The sequence below is a fragment of the Myxocyprinus asiaticus genome, chromosome 8 (assembly GCF_019703515.2).
Source record: "Myxocyprinus asiaticus isolate MX2 ecotype Aquarium Trade chromosome 8, UBuf_Myxa_2, whole genome shotgun sequence".
Taxonomy (NCBI): domain Eukaryota; kingdom Metazoa; phylum Chordata; class Actinopteri; order Cypriniformes; family Catostomidae; genus Myxocyprinus; species Myxocyprinus asiaticus.
The window spans coordinates 4,877,663-4,896,007 of record NC_059351.1 but is presented as its reverse complement, the minus strand read 5'-3'; the positions used below and the strand labels follow the sequence as shown (position 1 = coordinate 4,896,007).

The 18,345-nt window shown below is 37.8% G+C and overlaps 1 long non-coding RNA gene across 1 annotated transcript; it reads left to right on the top strand.

Annotated features, from left to right (window-relative positions):
- The first annotated feature begins 834 nt into the window (after nucleotides 1-834).
- On the top strand, nucleotides 835-15,076 carry LOC127445405 (uncharacterized). The gene is made up of 3 exons (XR_007897986.1): nucleotides 835-956; nucleotides 8,352-8,537; nucleotides 14,868-15,076. It is a non-coding gene; the product is annotated as an uncharacterized LOC127445405 (long non-coding RNA).
- The last annotated feature ends 3,269 nt before the right edge of the window (nucleotides 15,077-18,345 follow it).

The window sequence follows — 18,345 nt, the reverse complement described above, 5'->3', positions numbered from 1 at the left end:
CAGAATATTTTGTATACCCAAATGCTTTATATTGACTTCTTTCATTAATGTTTTAGAAAATAAGATTGTATTTAATGATTTTCCCATTAACTGTGTTTCCATATCTTTCCATTTAGCTATATATAATTCATCTGGTTAATAATCTGCTTGATATTTGTGGCAAGGTAGTAATTTTTAATATTGGGTAAAGCTAACCATATTGCTTCCATTTTTTTTAATAACCTGTAATTTTAATCGGGGCTTCCTATCAGCCCACATTTTCTCCAAAAAGTCCAAAATGTTTAGTTGCTGTTTTAAGATACTAACAGGCCACTTGTTATGAGCCCACACTTTTCACACCTTGTTATCTAATCAGATACTACATGTAATTTTTGTAATTGAAATTTTACCCTTATTGGTATCACCCCCTTTACCCAATAATCTTTTTGTTGCCTTAACTGTTTCAAACCAATCACATGTACCAAACACTTTTAACTCAATCAACGACACAGGTCAAAAGAATGTCACAAAGCCTTGGTGGCTAAAGAAACAGTTCTCAATATTTTCAATTTGATTTTCAAGGATATTGAACCTATTGTAAACAGAATAATCAAATGGAATGCAAATCTGCAGGGCTAAAAACATATCCAGGATCAGAGCAGCATCAAATATACCCCTTGAAACACAAGCACATGACTAAATCAATAACAAACCACAACACCAATGCAGGCACTAGGGAAATAAATAGAAAGCTGTTGAATGACTGGCCTTCCAGCAGTGACTGCATTGTGGAGCCTATGAGCGATTTCCATTCCATTATATCTTTTACTCCAGCCCTGTCATATCCCTATGCCTCTCGGACAGAACTGGGAGTGTGTGTGAACTGTCTGTGTGTTTATGTGGGTGTTTTGTGTGTGTACATATTCTGCAATTCTATGACAGTGTCTGCTTATCCAACTGTGCCAATATGAGAATATGTGAGTATGTGTTTACTCCTGATACACTCTTACTACACAATCAGGACTATCACTCTCAGTAGAGTGTGACAATTGTCTTAATCTTGTGTGTGTGACAGGAAATGTGTTTATCTGGCAATTCCAGGATTTCAGCCATATAGTGGCTCAGTCCTTTATTCAAATCTGTAATGTTGTGGTTCAGAGGAATATTTTTTGCTTTAAGTAGGCTATGCAAGGTCATAAGTTGAAATTTTTTGGGCCATTGTACATCTATAACAATGGCATATTTGTTGCTCTTCAATTTGTGATTTTACTGGAACGAAGAACAGACAGGTGATAATAAAGATGTAGAGTGCATGTCTTAGAGCAGATTATCTAGAGAATACCCTCACACTTGATCCACCACTGAAGTAAATGTCGGGGTAGGTTTAAGGTTTAATGTCGTAATTACATATGTTCTTACATGCAGATACTAATTTAAGTACAATGTGTGTCCATAGTTAATACACTGCATCACTGGACCATGCCTAGTTTTATTTTATTTTTATTTATTTTTTTGCCGATTTTGTACATTTCACCAAAAATGTACAAAAGCTTTACAAGATATCCTGTAAAGTGGGTCCAACCTGTCAGTCTGACAAACTGCATGCATGCATTTATCATTATTCACTTTAATTAAGCATCAGTTGCAATGCTCATAAACAAAAATGAATGATTAATGAAATGATTAAATAATTTATTTTGAAAGTGTAAGTTTCGTCATGCATTTGAATCACAGCTTTTCTTTTGGCAGAAACTGATGCATCAGAAAAGACAATTTAGGAAAGATCTTTATTTCTGTGTCTGGCTTGACTGACTGTGGTAGAATAAGGAGTGTGCCACTCAGAGTGTGTTGTTGGACATGAAATGGACTGGCTGTGTTTCATTGAAGTAATGTGACACGTCACTTTCATTCTGCTGTGTGATCTTAACCAATTTTGCATTTAGCAACATCAAAGAAGCGATTCATATTCATGGTGAAAAAGACCATTATTTAATCCTGGCTGCCAAACACAAACACATACACACACACACACACACACACACAAACACACCCACAGTGAATTTATGATTTAAAGTCTGTCGTTTATAAAAGCCAGTTGAGTGTTTATGTGTGAAGTTGTGAGGCAATTTCTTTTCGTCTCCTGCTGCAAGATTATTAAGCTTACTTTTTTGTCTTTCATTCTCCCAATTCCCTCTTTCTCTCTCTCTCTCTCTCTCTCTCTCTCTCTCTCTCTCTCTCTCTCATCTCTGTCTTTCTCTCTCTCACACACACACACACACACACACACACACTCTCTCTCTCTCTCTCTCTCTCTCTCTCTCTCTCTCTCTCTCTCTCTCTCTCTCTCTTTCTCCCTTGTGAATACAGTTTGCGCTAATAGACTGCATCTGTTAACAGAATGTGGCTGCCAACCAATTTAACTGACCTGCCTCCTCAGTATGGAGGTGTTTGTGCGTGTGTTTTGTGCTGATAGCCGTACAATTGCATTGCACAAATTCCACTGCTCTCTATTATAAAAAAGAAATCTGCTGTGTAATCAGTTTCACAGAAAGAGAGGAGAAAGACAGAGGTAGAAAACTAACTCTCAAACACTGTAATTGTAAAAAAAAAATACTTAAAGGAAAATTTCAAGACAATTCTGTCATCGTGTACTTACCCTTATGTTGTTCTTAATCTATATGAAGAACCTGAGTTACAGGCTTCAAAAAGGATGCAAAATCATTATAAGCAGTACATACAAATCCTGCACTTTATTCCGAGTCTTCCGACAACATGATCACAAGAAAAATTGACATGTAGCTTCCTTAAGTTCATGTACCCTGAAATCTATCCCATTCTGCCAAATTAATGACAAGTGCCATCCCCCATTAGGTATTTTTGCGTAATTACAAACGTGATTACCTTTCTCTATAGCAATACTGAGTGCAACCTACAAGACTTGGGTTCTGGTTCTGGAAACCAGGAAGTAATCACATTCACATAAACAAAGGTGAGTGCAATTGAAAGGTAAAATTATGTTTAAAGTTGGGGCTTTTCTAAAATCTGCATTTCTGTTGACTGTGTTACATTGTTAAAAACTATAATTATATCTTGCTTTTGGCACAACTCTGTGGACATTTCACCCAAAACTGAAACTGATATGTACCTGTATATATTCAACGGCACTTCCAGCTTCAGCAACTGGGGGGCAGTGGTTTGAATTTCGGTAAGCATAGACCGATTTCAGCAGCAGAACTTTTGACCTGCTGTTGCCAAATTCACAGTGTGATCAGTCTGCTCTAAAGACTTGGAATATAGCATACAAGTCACACATACCATTTTTATATACTTTACTGTAATGGTGCTTTGCATCCTTTTTTTAAAAAATCTTTTTTTAAGCGTTCTCCTTTTGTGTTCCATATAGAAAGAATGGAATACAGGTTCGGAACTAAATTATGGTGAGTAACTGATGACATAATTTGAATGTGGGTATTTTGGAGTTTCTTTTAATACAAAATACTGCTCACTGCACATTCCCACAAAGTTTTGTTAACCACCTATACACGAAGAGAGAAGGTCAAGTGTTAGGGGGCTGAAGTGGGACAGAGGACTCATATTAGGGGTGAAGGGAAAAGATGAAAGCATCTCTTTTGTGTCTGCCACAAGGACGCCTTGAGAAAGTCTACACAAACACTGTTTTACAGGACGGCTGTCCTACACACAAATACACACATTCACAGAACTCAAGAGGGCCACTTGAGGAAGATTTGTGCAATTCTGTCATTGATGAAAGATAAGGGGAAAGTGATTGGATGAAGCATGAGTAAATCGGCAGCTGAGAGATGGATAAATAAAGAACAGGAGAGTGGGCTTAAATGTGAATGAGTAATTGAATGATTAAGTGGAAAAATAAAGGGTAAGAAAGAGAGAGTAGACAAAGAATTGCAATGAGATCTGTTATTGTAGTAGGACAGAGTCACACTGTTCAGACTCTGATAACTTCAAGGCATCTGTCTATATGTTAATAGTGTACAGCCCCTGCTCACTCTCATCTCTTTTTTTTCTCATTACCCATATGGAAAAATTGACGTGTTATTTGTGTGATGTAGAACTAAAAATATGGAGAGGTGGAAAGACACTGGCAGGCCAATGACAGGGTGAAAGTGTCAATAACTGTAATTTTTGTGGGTTGAAGAGACTTTATCTTACCTGAATCATACCAGACAGGTATAGCAAGCATTAGAATAATTCAATATGTCTGTGTATTCCTACACAGAGAGGTCAAAGGACTTATTTATTAAAACAACAAGCCACTTGAGAAGATCCTTTGCAGTGATTTTATCACTGGTAAGGAGTGTTCTTACACAGGAGGGGGTTGGAGGTAGCCTAAACAATGTGCTTCATGTGTTAACATCCAAATTCAGTTGTTTGATTCAAGTCAAAAAATGTATTTAACATATCTGAATAAAACTAACTACATCAGGTTACACCACCAAAACTATTGTATGGGTTAGATCAAGTAGATATAATTCCTTAAGGGAACAATTGCAGGTTACCACCTTTTAGAGTGTATGTACGATTTGAAGTGGAGTGTCTAAAACCCCCTTACCCATGGTAAAATCACTGTAATGCATGGACCGTGTTAAAATGGCAACAGAACTATGATAAAAAATATTTAAGAAATATTCCTTAAAGAGTTACATTTATTATTAATATTACCCAGAATAAAAGATTCATCCACCAACTACTATAGTTCATTAACCCAACTGTTCTTGGTTGCCCATCAACATTACCTACGTACCAAGCAACATTGTTTATGATTGTAAACCTTGATTCATTAAAGGAATGTTTAGTTAAGCTCAATCGACTGCATTTGTGGCATAATGTTGATTACCAAGAAAAAAAAAGAAACAAAAATCTACTTGTCCCTCCTTTTCTTTAAAAAAAGCAAAAATTGAGGTTACATTGAGGCACTTACAATGGAAGTGAATGTGGCACATTTTTGGAGGGCTTAAACACAGAAATGTGACACTTATAATTTTATAAGAGCACTTACATTAATTCTTCTGTTAAAACTTGTGTATTATTTGAGCTGTAAAGTTGTTTAAATTGTAATTTTACAGTCGTTTTAGGGTTTGTTGACATCACATCGTCATGGTAACAAAGTTGTAAAACTGGTTATAACTTTACAGAAAAGGTTGGTAAGTGATTTTATCACACTAAAATAATTTTACATGTATATCAATTATGTCTTGTGGCTATACATAAGAAACAGTGAGTATTTTAATGTTCAAAAATTGTGCCTCACTGTCACCTCGATTTTTACTTTTTTTAAAGAAAAGGAGGGACGAAATTATTTTTGGCAATCAATATTATGCCACAGCTGCTGTTGATTGAGCTTAAATTGTTTTGAACACGGAACATTCCTTTAATTTAGAATGTGCAGTCACAGATGTACATTTCCAGTCATTTTACAACGGCTTTAAATGTGGCTCATCCAATCATCCTGATCCATTTTATAGTGGTAAAGGGCACTTCCTATAGTAAAATAGAGACTTTAGACTTGAGGTTGACAGTTGACCAAATGACAAAAACAAGAGTTCATGACTGTTTAAATGTAAATCTTTAAAACTATTGTTGTGCCTGCTATATACGTTGAGAGTGTTGTTAAAAATGAATGTTACTTTGTAAAACATTTACATTGCATTCCTTCAAAGGCAATGGGAAATTCACTCTGAATTGCTCTCTGGCAGCAGAACACCAGTATAATTGTGTTTCAGACCGTACATGGAACAGTGATTTTTCACATGGGCAGTTAGGGGATTTATGCATTCCCTTTCATAGGAAATCTGTGCTGCGTGATGACACAATGGGAATAGGTCAGTGGTCACGTGGCCTGAAGCCCTTGTATAATAATGGCAATACATTGGCTGATGGCGCTGAAGTGACGCCCCTAAGGAGCTCTGTCATGGGCCCCTTATAAGCGTCAGCCCATAGCGCCATCCCTCAGATTTTCTTGACTTCAGTGCACAAATTTGTCTCAGCCCTTGTTATTTTCAAGCAACTCATGTCAAAGCAAGGATTATTTCTCCCTTTTTGAGTGGCAGTGCAAGGATGCTTTCAGGAAGTGCTTACCTCCGTGTACAGGGTTCATCATCAGTGGAGATATGACATGAGTGTGAGCTATCTGGGTTTTCACCACACGGAGGATGCTTTAGAGGGATCAGATTGCCCGTAGTGTGATTTGATGAATGTCCGGAGGCTCATTATGAGACTCGCTTCCTTCAGGGAGTCGGTCAAGCCATGTGTTCACTCTGGCCGCATGTCCACTAACACTATGCGGCCACTCGACATGCGGGAATCTGGCACGGAGGCCCTGGAGATGGGAGGTTAACAGCAGGCCGACCTTCGGTTCTCTCTGTTGCTCTCACCGGATTCAGCTCAACGTTCACCTGTGGAATTTACACATGGGCATTTGTGTCCCAGCCCTTTCCTTCGCAGCTGAGGATGAGGACGGCGGCTTTGGATTACAAAGACTTTGCCGAAGGACAGGCCGAGGCCTTGCCTCCCAGCAGACAGATTTCCAGGCCCTTGGTAACCTACAAGGAGTTACTTGAGGTTGTTACACGTGCAGTGGGGAAGCTGCACTTGGACTGGCCGGATGATACTCAGTTAGAGGAACGTCCATCTCAGATGACTGCTTTCTAACATGGCCTATTTGGCTTCAGGCCAAGCGGTTCCAGCTTTGCACACACTAGTAGTTTTGCAAGCCTACCAAGCCCATTTTATGAGGGATTTGGATGAGGGAACTGTACTGTACACAGAGGCCATCATGGAGTTAAGCCGAGATTCTCATTTGGTGCTAAGAGCTACAAAACAAATAGCTCGGGCTGTTGGACAGAGCATGGTGGGCCTCGTGGCAGGGAGAACTCTTTTAAAATTTGCTTTAGTAATTTAAAGGTTAAAATATCTATATTAACTCTATTGCTTCCATTTCTAATTCACAGATCTACACAAACACACATTATACAGTACACATACGATCACAAAGACCCTATCACACCTGTTTATAAAACAACACTTTATTCATTATGCTTTCAGATCATTTTGTAATAATAATAATAATAATAATATATATATATATATATATATATATATATATATATATATATATATATATATATATATATATATTTATAATTTAGTATACTTGTTACTGTCACAGTCTGTCTCCATCATCTTCTTCAAGGACTCTTATTTTGAAGTTTTCCCCCAGACTTCATTTCCCATAGTGCACTGCCCTCATCACTTCCATCTGTTTCTTATTATCCTTGCCTGTATTCTATTCCCTCATTAGTTCCTTTTGTATAAATATCCTCTAGTTTTACCCACTCCTTCGTCAGTCTTTGAAGTGTTGCTTTGAGTTAAGCTTTGATGTTTAGATTTTGTATTTGTTCCACTCTAACGTTTGTCCACTCCAGCGATTACTATTGTTGAGCCTTTTGTTTGTTTCCACTCTAGTGTTTGTTCTACTCCAACGATTACTATTAAAAGATTTGAAAGTTAATCTACTCCTGCATCTCCTGTCTTCCTCTTCCACTCCTAGACACCCAACGTTACAGTTAACAAGTCAACAAAAGTTTCAGTGAAGAGCATGCTTGAGATGAAATATTAGACAAAAAATTCAAGAGAAAGATTACCTTTTAGTAGTTTTTTTATTTGTCTTAATTTCCAAATTAGATGTAATTGTGCCAAATTATGCAAATTGATTATTCTATAAATATATAATTTCCATCACTGTCATTTCCACCACAGAATTCTGTTCAAACACAATATATAATTTGTAGATGTATTAGAAAATCCACTGTTGCTGGAATTCTCATGACTTTCAGAAAATATGAGAAAAATGACATAAATCTCATGTGAGGCATGTGTGAAAAATGTTAACGAGAATTTTCTTTCTAGACTAGTCCTAAAATTGGAATTGTATTTTTGTTTGACATTTTCTGTATTTTTTGGTGAGTCGACCTTTAGGGTGTGACCTAACGTTGATGGTTAAATTGGGCAGTGCATCAGCAGGCAAATTCCAACTCAAATGATGTGAATCTGACATGTTATGACAACCTGTTTTTTGCCCACGTTTACGTACAGTGAGGGAGAGTGTTCCAAATGGAGCAATTGTAAATGAGCACAAAAAGAACCTCCTCTGTTTTAACAAGCCTCCTTCAGCATGAATAGACCCAGATAGCCCATAGATTTTCACAGCAGAAAGAAAGCAAGTTTGATTTGAGAACATAAAAAAAATACTGTATGACATCCTTCCAAATACACACACACACACATTCACACACACAAAATAACGCCATTTAACAAGAGTGACATCTGTGGTGCAGGTGATTTGCTTACAAGGTGACACTGCATCAGTCTTGGCGGACATGTTTGGCAGCTTGTCAATAGAGGAAAGACTAGACGTATGAAGATGGTGGAATGCACAGCTTTTTACAATTTACGATTCCAACTGCCTGGAAGCACAAACCATCAGCCCAGAGGAGAGAACAGTCTGGAAAATCAATGACAAGGTAAACTGACTCAGGTTTAAATATTTCATGCTTGAAAATGTTTTTAAAACTCCCATTGCATTGAGAGGAGGACTTGAGTGTCACTTCAGGCCTTCTCCTTCTTAATGCAAACTTATTTTCCAAATTAGGTATTTTCGACCCACTCATTTTTACCACAGCCTTCAAAATTAGTAGAAATCTATATTTCATACTTCTATGCTGTATCATGCCCTGCGCCCTGCAACACTCAAGCAGTAAGCTCTCTCTCTCTCTCCCTCTCTCTCTCTCTCTCTCTCTCTCTCTCTCTCTGCTCTCTCTCTCTCTTGCCTTTCATCCTCCTTCCTTTCATTTCAGATAATCTGTCTTGCCCTGACTTTATACTTTTTCGTCTCACTCCAAACACTTTTTTTCTGATGTTCAATTTCAGATTCGTATGGATGTCATGCTTATTAAAAACCATGCAATAGACTGATTCAATCTGGCCCTCTGTGTAATCTGCAGAATATTCAAAGAGACAGGGCAATCTATTTATGACTTAACTTACTTCGAATTGAATTGGTGCATTAGCCATTAAAATTGCAAAACAAACTTTTTTGTAGTGCAAGTGTTTTCATCTCATGAGATAGACAGAAAGTGATGGAATATAGTCTTTTGGGGTGGAATAATCTAATCTAATAATAAAAATTCTAGGCGACCAAACTTCAAACTAAAGCATTTAAGGTGTTTTTGCTTTCCATTTAAGGCTAGAACACAGGTGGGATGTGTAATGAAATAGAATAAAACAAGTTCTGGATCAAAATGGTATTTTTAAATAGTCTAAATCCCTAGAGAATTTTAGTATGTCAGACAGCTCCTGACCACCTCAGGAGCGTCTGTTATAGCCATCATTATTGTGTCCCATAGTGTGTCTGAAAAGCTTTTTCATCAGGAAGCTCATCCCACCAAGCGGACAGGCACACCGGGCACCCCGCGGTTGCTTCCGCTGGGGTTTAAAAGCCATATCTGTAGCCACAATCATAACAGATAATGCTGTTAGCATGACGAGTGCATACTTTGTATATGGCCTCGCACTGCAATTACAGTGTGTCACACTTGTTGGAGAGAGTCCGATGTGTGACACAAATCGGCACAGCACAACAGCCAGCCACATTGCAATAGAGGCTACTACAGCTTCCTGAACACAAATTGATGACAGACATTGCGACGAGACAGAGCAGTACTCTTCATATTTTGTAGCCTTTTCAGAACAGCTACCAACAGTTATTGTGATGCTATGAGGTCAGAACAATTGAGAAGGATGTCATCACTTTAAGTCTGTCATTTCAGTCACATGTTGGAGCAGCTCAACTCTGTCTGTTATCACACCATTACATGCTCAGTTGCTCCATGATTACCATGATAGCTTTGGCAACACAAACATCATAAGGGAGATAAAACAACATGCATCTACAAAAATCTACAAAAAAATATAGCAAACTGAAATTGAGAAGGCCTCATTTCACATTCCCTCAGCTCATGATCCAAGGTTCAAAGCCCTGCCTTTCTGGTCTGATGATGGATGGACTGGGCTGCGGAAAAACAGCAACAGTTTGAAGACAATCATAATGACTTTATAAAAAAGTATAAAATCAGTTCACTTAACACATCACTTAACATGAATTCCATGACATCAGTGCAACATTATTTGTTATTTTTAATCAAGTTATTGCTAGTAACCAATTGAAAATATATGATCTTTTTTAGAATTATATTGCATTTTTGTGATTTAATCATGATAATGCTTGCTTAAAGGTGTAGTATGTAAGATTCAGAAACCCTTGTTATTAATGACACCTGTGGCCGTTAAGTGAACAGCAGCCAGCTACCTGTTGCTCGTGCTCGTGCACACACTCCATAGGGCCAAAATAATGACGTAACGTACAAAGAGACTGAACGTGATCCGCTGGCATCATGCTGACAGATGAGGTAGCATAATTAAAATTACACAGTTATGATTGTTTTACTACAAACTTTGAGACTAAACTAAAACTACTTATCAGCTAACATAACATACTGATACACACATACAGCTACATACTACCAAACTATACCAGACAGTTTACTGTTGCACTGCAAGGTTATGTTGCACTATTGTATGTTTTGTATGTCATTTGTTGTACTACGATCAAGAAACCAGCGTATTTCCTCAAATGTATCCTGTATACCTGACTTCTAATATAAAGAGAAGATCGTTGAAATTATTTGAAAGTTATGAAGCAAGGTAGTTTGCAATTCGTCAGTGTTAGCAGGCAAGATCAAGTTAGCTAAAATTACACAGATCAATTCTTATGGCACTATATTTCACATGCTTTGCAGTTATGTAAGCCTACCTGTCCAATAAGAAGAACGCCAATTCAGGATCAATTTTGATCCCCAAAACCGAACGCAGTTCCCTCCAGGAATCAAATGCCCTGCTGATGTTCACTCTAGTTTTCGCTCGCCCACGATCACGTTCACGCTGAACCAGACGAAATTCAGTAGAAGACTCTCGGGAGCACACATCAACGTCACAAACTTTGGATTTTCCCTGCAAAACTGACCCGCTCCCTTCGCATGAAAATCAGTCTACAGGCTTTAATAAGCAACCTAGGAAGTCCGGGAAGGGCTCATTTTTATTGTGTGAGAATTGAGGAATCTACTTTGAAACTGCTACTCATACAAAGTAGCTTAACTACAGTCAAGCTACCATTTAAAAAAAGAGGTTAGCTACATTGCAAGATAATAGATCTTCAGTTCTCACACAATATGCAAATAAAACGGTTTTACTTGCATGATTATGCTAATGCCAGACAGCGAATTGAAAAGATGTGATTTATTATATCATCAATCTACTTTAAATAAATGAAGAAAACATTTCTCTCTCCTGCAACATGCACGCACCCATTTCTTAATTTATTACTATTTATTATGCGACGAGAGCCCTGTGCAAATACTCGGTAACAGCTGTTTTTTTTTTCACATTTTCCCTGTGCTGTCATAGCTCTGTTCGGGCGGAGTAAAGTTTACAAATGTGGCTTGAACAGCCAGATGCATGTACATTTGATCTAGTTTTGTCTGGAATGCGTCTCAAACCACCTCCGGAGTTTTTGTTTGGGTGCAACAGGTTCACAGGTGGTGGTCTGTTTTCTCAGGTCCAGACCAACAGAAAGAGGACTGTCGTGTCTTCATTTGAGCAGCACTTTTTCTGAACTAATATGTGAAACATGATTTGCCAAGGAACAGTTCATTAATGAGGTAAAGAAGTCTCTTGCTTCTTGTGTTGATGGAATGTTCTCATATACATTTTATTTTTGTTAAAATGAGCAAAGCAAGTGGCAGTTTTATTCCTCCTCTGATGGTATTTCATTGCATTAGATTAGATACCAAAATATGAAACCAAATATCTGAAAATAAATTATGCTTGTCCTTTTCTTAGAGCAAACCATTTTTGTATTGACTTTATACCAGCTGGTCCCAAGGTCATTTAAGTGGATGTGTAAAATTAGTTCCCATTAAGGATATTTCATCACATTAACTATGGACATAAAGTTTGATTAGAATGTGTCCGAATACTTTTTGAACAATAATTAAAAGCAAAATAATTAATAATAACAAAATGATGAATAATATAAAAATTGTGTTTTGCTTGGAAAGTGTTTTTTCTGTCTCTTTTTTATTTATTTTTTTTATTTTTATTTTTCATAAATGCCACTTGGTTTGATATTTGTTAAATAATAAAATAAATTCATACATATTTAATGTTCAAAGTTAAAAATAAATAAATAAATAAATAAAATAAATAAATAAATTCAGAACGCTGTATGTGACACACAAGTCACATGATTTTTGAAAATGTATTTTATATTTGTGATAATGCAGAGAACAGGTGTGATTCAGACTTCATGCTATTTTCTCTGATTTCTTAATTTAATCTCCTGCTTACCAACACCTTTCCTGGAAACCAAATGTTGGTAAATGTCATAGTGTCAGAAATTAAGTTGCCCTTCCTGTCTCCTGCTGTCCAGACGGCATTCCAGTGCCGTGTCATCAGAGCGTGCGCGAACCAACTGGCTGGTGCTTTTACGGACATTTTCAACCTTTCTCTTTCCTTGTCTGTAGTCCCCACATGCTTTAAAACATCCACCATTGTGCCTGTACCAAAGCAATCCAAAATCACTTGCTTAAATGACTGGCGTCCTGTTGCTCTGACCCCCGTCATCAGCAAATGCTTTGAGGGACTAATCAGAGATTACATCTGCTCTGTGCTGCCTCCATCACTGGACCCATTGCAGTTTGCTTACCGCAGCAACCGCTCCACTGATGATGCCATTGCATCTACAATACACACTGCTCTCTCCCACCTGGAAAAAAAGAACACTTATGTGAGAATGCTGTTTGTAGACTAAAGCTGAGCATTCAACACCATAGTGCCCTCCAAGCTTGATGAGAAACTCCGGGCTCTGGGCTTAAACAGCTCACTGTGCAGCTAGATCCTGGACTTCCTGTTCTTAGCCCACTCCTGTATTCCCTGTACACACATGACTGTGTGGCAACACATAGCTCCAATGCCATCATTAAATTTGCTGATGATATGACTGCAGAGAGGAGGTGCACACTCTGACATGCCGGTGTCAGGAGCACAACCTCTCCCTCAATGTCAGTAAGACAAAGGAGCTTGTGGTGGACTTAAGGAGAAGAGAAAGAGAACACAGCCCTATCACCATCAATGGAGCACCAGTGGAGAGAGTCAGCAGCTTCAAGTTCCTGGGTGTCCACATCACTGAGGAACTCACATGGTCCGTCCACACTGAAGCCATTGTGAAGAAGGCTCATCAGCGCCTTTTCTTCCTGAGATGGCTGAGGAAGTTTCGAATGAACCGTCACATCCTCACATGGTTCTAGCATCCTGACTGGCTGCATCTCCACCTGGTACGGCAATAGCACCGCCCACAACCGCAAAGCCCTGCAAAGGGTGTTGCGAACTGCCAGACACATCATCGGAGGTGAGCTTCCCTCCCTCCAGGACATATATACCAGGCGGTGTGTGAAAAAAGCTCGGAGGATCATCAGAGACTCCAGCCACCCGAGCCATGGGCTGTTCTCACTGCTACCATCAGGCAGGCAGTATCGCAGCATCAGGACCCGCACCAGCCGACTTCATGACAGCTTCTTCCCCCAAGCAATCAGACTTTTGAACTCTTGATCTCTCACGATCAATATACATCAGCACTGCACTTTATTAATCTTATTATCTCACACTGGATTGTATTCTCTCTTAACAACACACTGGCAACTGACTATCAACCGACAGCCTGAATGTCAATACAGTACAATATAACCAACTGTACATTTTATATATACTATATATATACTATTTTTTTATTGTATAATGTGTATTCAATATTGTGTGTATTGTATAATGTACATTGTATATTGTTATTATTTGTATATTGTGTTGTGTGTAATTATGTGTATATTAGATTTTAAATTGTGTTGTGTAAATTTGATGTTTATTGTAGATTGGTATAGGTCTCATCACTGTCACAACTGCTATGTTGCTCGGAACTGCACCCAAGAATTTCACACACTATTGCACTTGTGTATATGGTTGTGTGACAATAAAAGTGATTTGATTTTTCCTTCTCTTCATACTCCTGACAGCATTTCAGTTCATCCAGGTCAGAACCAGCATCTAAGAATATAAAGCCAGGCCATGTTATCAAATTATGACATTATTGCGGATGGGATGGGTGATTCTATGTGAACTTTTACAGACCACAATCTGTGAGCTTTACTACTACATACAATGCAACAGTTTTTGTTTTCACTAAATGTTACGCGATTTATATTGTCTGTTCAAGTGTCATTGATGTTGGATTTGCTTTGTGGGTCACTGTGCTGTCAAAGGGCTAAATTATTGAACAATCTGTAAATCTAAAACAAACCGAAGTAACTTTGTGGAAATAACTCCAAAACAATATTAGAAATGTTCCTCTTCAGATTTCTGATTCACATGCCAAGACAAGAAGAAGCAGCATATACTTTTTTTCCCCATGTTTCCCATGGCAACATTCTTAGGCCATTTGTGTTGTACGAGCTTTTTGATTTGTGGTAAAGAAACTCAATCAGTTAAGAAATATTTGACACTCTACCAAAATGTAATGGACATCTCAGAAATGTGGTTCAGAAAATTTATGAATGCTGAGTGGCACAAGATAAATTATGAATGATTTAAGTTTAAAGAAGAGTTCCAGGAATTAAACATGATTCCTGCACATTCTTCAGCCTAAACATTAAATTTTTCCTCCCCTCCACACACTCTCTGTCACACAGGAACATTCTCTCATGGTCTCTGTCTAGCACCTGGTAATAAGTTGACACCCTTACATCCCCCTTCGTGTGAGACACCAGATTCAGGTTGCTGATGGATCTGACTTCTGCTTTAACCAGCCTCTCCTCCTCTCTTCTTTCCTCTCCTTTGTCATCTTACCATTAAAGGGGTCATGAAATACTATTTTTTATAATTGTATTATCTTCCCTGAGGTCCATTGATAATGTCAGTAAAGTTTTTTTGACCAAAACTGTCATAGTTTAGTAATAAATGATCATTTTCCACCCTGTCTCTGTCCCTCTGTCTCAAACGCTCTGGTTTGGCCTCAGCGTCTCCTTTAAATTTCAATGTAAACACCCACTGTTCTGATTAGCTAACATCGTACAGCCCCTCAAATTCAGCCATATTTGAAACTCAATCGGAAGAGAATAAACAAGCTCTCCACAACATTATAAAACTATATTTTAGGGTTTACACATAATGCACATCCAACACATTGCATCCGAATATATAAAAACTTCATGCAGGAAATTTGGTAGAATAAATGTACACGGGATGGGTTAAAGTGCCGGCATACCCCCACCATTATATGTAGGAAAACAGTATGTGTGAGCTAGGAATTAAATTAAAATGTCCTTATTCTACATTATTATGTAAGGAATGTTATAATGGAATTAGTCGCATTCGACAACCATTATAAATTAGATAAATGACAAATAACTAGATTAAAATCGTAATATAATGTCTCGTTGTATCCGCTCACAATTTCTATTGTAAGGAATTAGCTTTAATAAGGGAATTATGATTAATTCACTTATTGGAGTAATATTATTCTCATGGCTTATTGAAAATAATATCACACATATTTAGGTATAGCTTTGAAGCGAAATCTTTTAAAAACAGGGATGAGATTATTTATCAAAATATACCACAGTCAAATTATCTTTGAATACAGACAAACTTTATGCTATTCTAAACACTGTTATGATCGTGGATAGTTATTGTCTGGATGGATGATGCTGGTGGGCTTTGAAGCGAGGCCTTCGACAAGGAGGACTTGCGACTCCCGTTGGGTGTGTGAACTGTAGAGCAGAGAGTGAGAGGCTTCCTCGAGACGAGTCCCGAGTTTTCCTTGGACTCTCCATGGCTCGGAGGCTGTGGAGCTGAAGAGCTGCAGTGAAGAGCAAGAGACAGGACCAAGAGACCATTCCAAGAGAGCAGAAGAGCAGAAGAAATAAGAAGCGGGAGTTTTTCCGTGGTAGAGAAGTTTGAACTGAAATTGGCCACACCCCAAAGGTGTCCTGAGCCAATCAGAAGTGAGTTTCCAGAGTCACATGGTTGACTGGTCTGTCCCTTTCAAAGTTGATTTACAATCCTTTGTGTGGAGAAACCTTACATTCTTCCCACTCAAAATAGTGAATGTTTAATCATGAACTTTTATATCATGAAAACGGTGCAAGAGACATGACATTCGTTGTCATCAACATTCTCTATGTAAACAAGCAAGCATTTACATACTAAATATGACATACTTTCATAAATATTACATGTGCAAGTAACAAAACATGAAAATCCCTGATTACCAATCATACTGGTTAATTCATTGGTTTTACAACATGGATAATATATTACACATTATGAGAAACCTAATTGCTGGGGTATATTATCAGGTTAAACCTTGAATAGTTACCATTATTAGTAGAATGAGATGAATCATACAAGATTAAAGATTATAATCATCGATTTGTTAGTTAGAAGTGATTGCAAATTACTACACATATTTTAAAAGGTACATCGGCTATAATCATTAATTTGTCAGTTATAAAAGTAATCACAGGTCAAAGTAATTTTCAGAATTATCTAGCAAGGCTAGGTATGGTGTACATTTTGGGTTTAAATGCATTCTGTACATTTTAGAGAGTTATCCATGAGAGCATTCATGGATTCCTTTTAGATGCTGTTTGCAGGATAATAATCACGATGTCTCGTGATCTGATGAGTCTAAGGGTAGCAAATTGGTTTATATCGAAGGATAAAACAGAGTGTGTTCAGAGTCTTTCCCAGGAATTCCAGGGAATTTGTCCTCTGTCTTTTATTGCCTGTAACCTCTCCCCTTGAAGCAGTGGGGTTTCTTCAGAAACATGAAGTTCTCAAGTCATGTGTTATCTGGACAAGACTCCTTTGTTAGTTTTATTGGCCAGATGTGAGACTTGGTGCTTGGTCCTTTATTTTATGATGTTGAGGAATTCCAGGATTAACAGGTTGGTTTTTTCTAGATTTAAGTCATATTTCTGCAATACTTCTGCATCTAATATCCTACATTTACTCAAGAACAACTGTTAACACTCAGCACCATAAACTATCAAACAGTCATGACATATGAAATATGCATGAATGAAACTGTTTACTCTTGATTTTGCTGTCAAGTCCAAGTGTTTTTAACTGCCCCATTCTTCAAATACAGTTCCTTTGCAAAGCTTGGATCGTATTATGTTCTCAAGCAGTCAACACTGATATTAACCGCACATACACAGTCCACAGCATGGTGAAATGTGACGCAAAACGGCAGAAACGCATCCAAATGGTCAAAGACGTCCAGCTAGTGCTTGTTTAGATGGTCGCAAGAACGGCAAGATGCAGAGCAGCTGATTGAAGCCGAACTTAGTTTCCTTATCTGAGTTGTAAACAGGGGTATAAAGTAACAAATTACAAATACTCATGTTACTGTAATTAAGTAGTTTTTCCCAGGAATTGTACTTTTTTAAAGTAGTTTAAAAATTTTATACTTTTACTTAAGTATATTTTAAGTGCTATAACTGTACTTTTAATGCGCTATTTTCCCACCGTCTGTGTTCGCTACTTCCCTGTCCTGATTTTATTTGTATCTATCAACATGATTGGCTAGGGAGAGTCTCATGACTCCCGTCAAATCAAATCACATATAAAAATACTTGAATGGCAGCTGTAGATCAGGCACCAACTGTTATGGATGTGGAGGATGCCTCAAACACATTTCAACACCTAAACACCATGGCCACACCTGAAAGGGATTTTCACAGTGAAAAAGGCCAATTGCTTGACTGTGTCATGTGAGTTTAACTTGCTCAAGCCAGATATCAGCATTAATCCTGCCTCTAATTTTAAGAAACATATCAAGGTAAATTTCATATTTCTGCTTACTAGATTCTGTGTCTATAATGTAGCCTGTAATTTAGCTTTCTATCACTGTGACTATTGGGTTGATGTGAGAGATTAAGGCAATGTTATCAATAGGGCTGGGCGATAAAACAATATTGATGTTTACCTGAAAAAAAGAAAGAGAGATGTCCTCGATATCGATGAAAAACGTTTGAGTTATTTTCTATACTTAGCCTATGTTCTACATCTAGACCAGGGGTGTTCATTACATTGATCATGATAGCAAGACAACCACTGGTTGGTTGATCTAGTTAAAATATAAAAGACTGACTTTTTATTTGC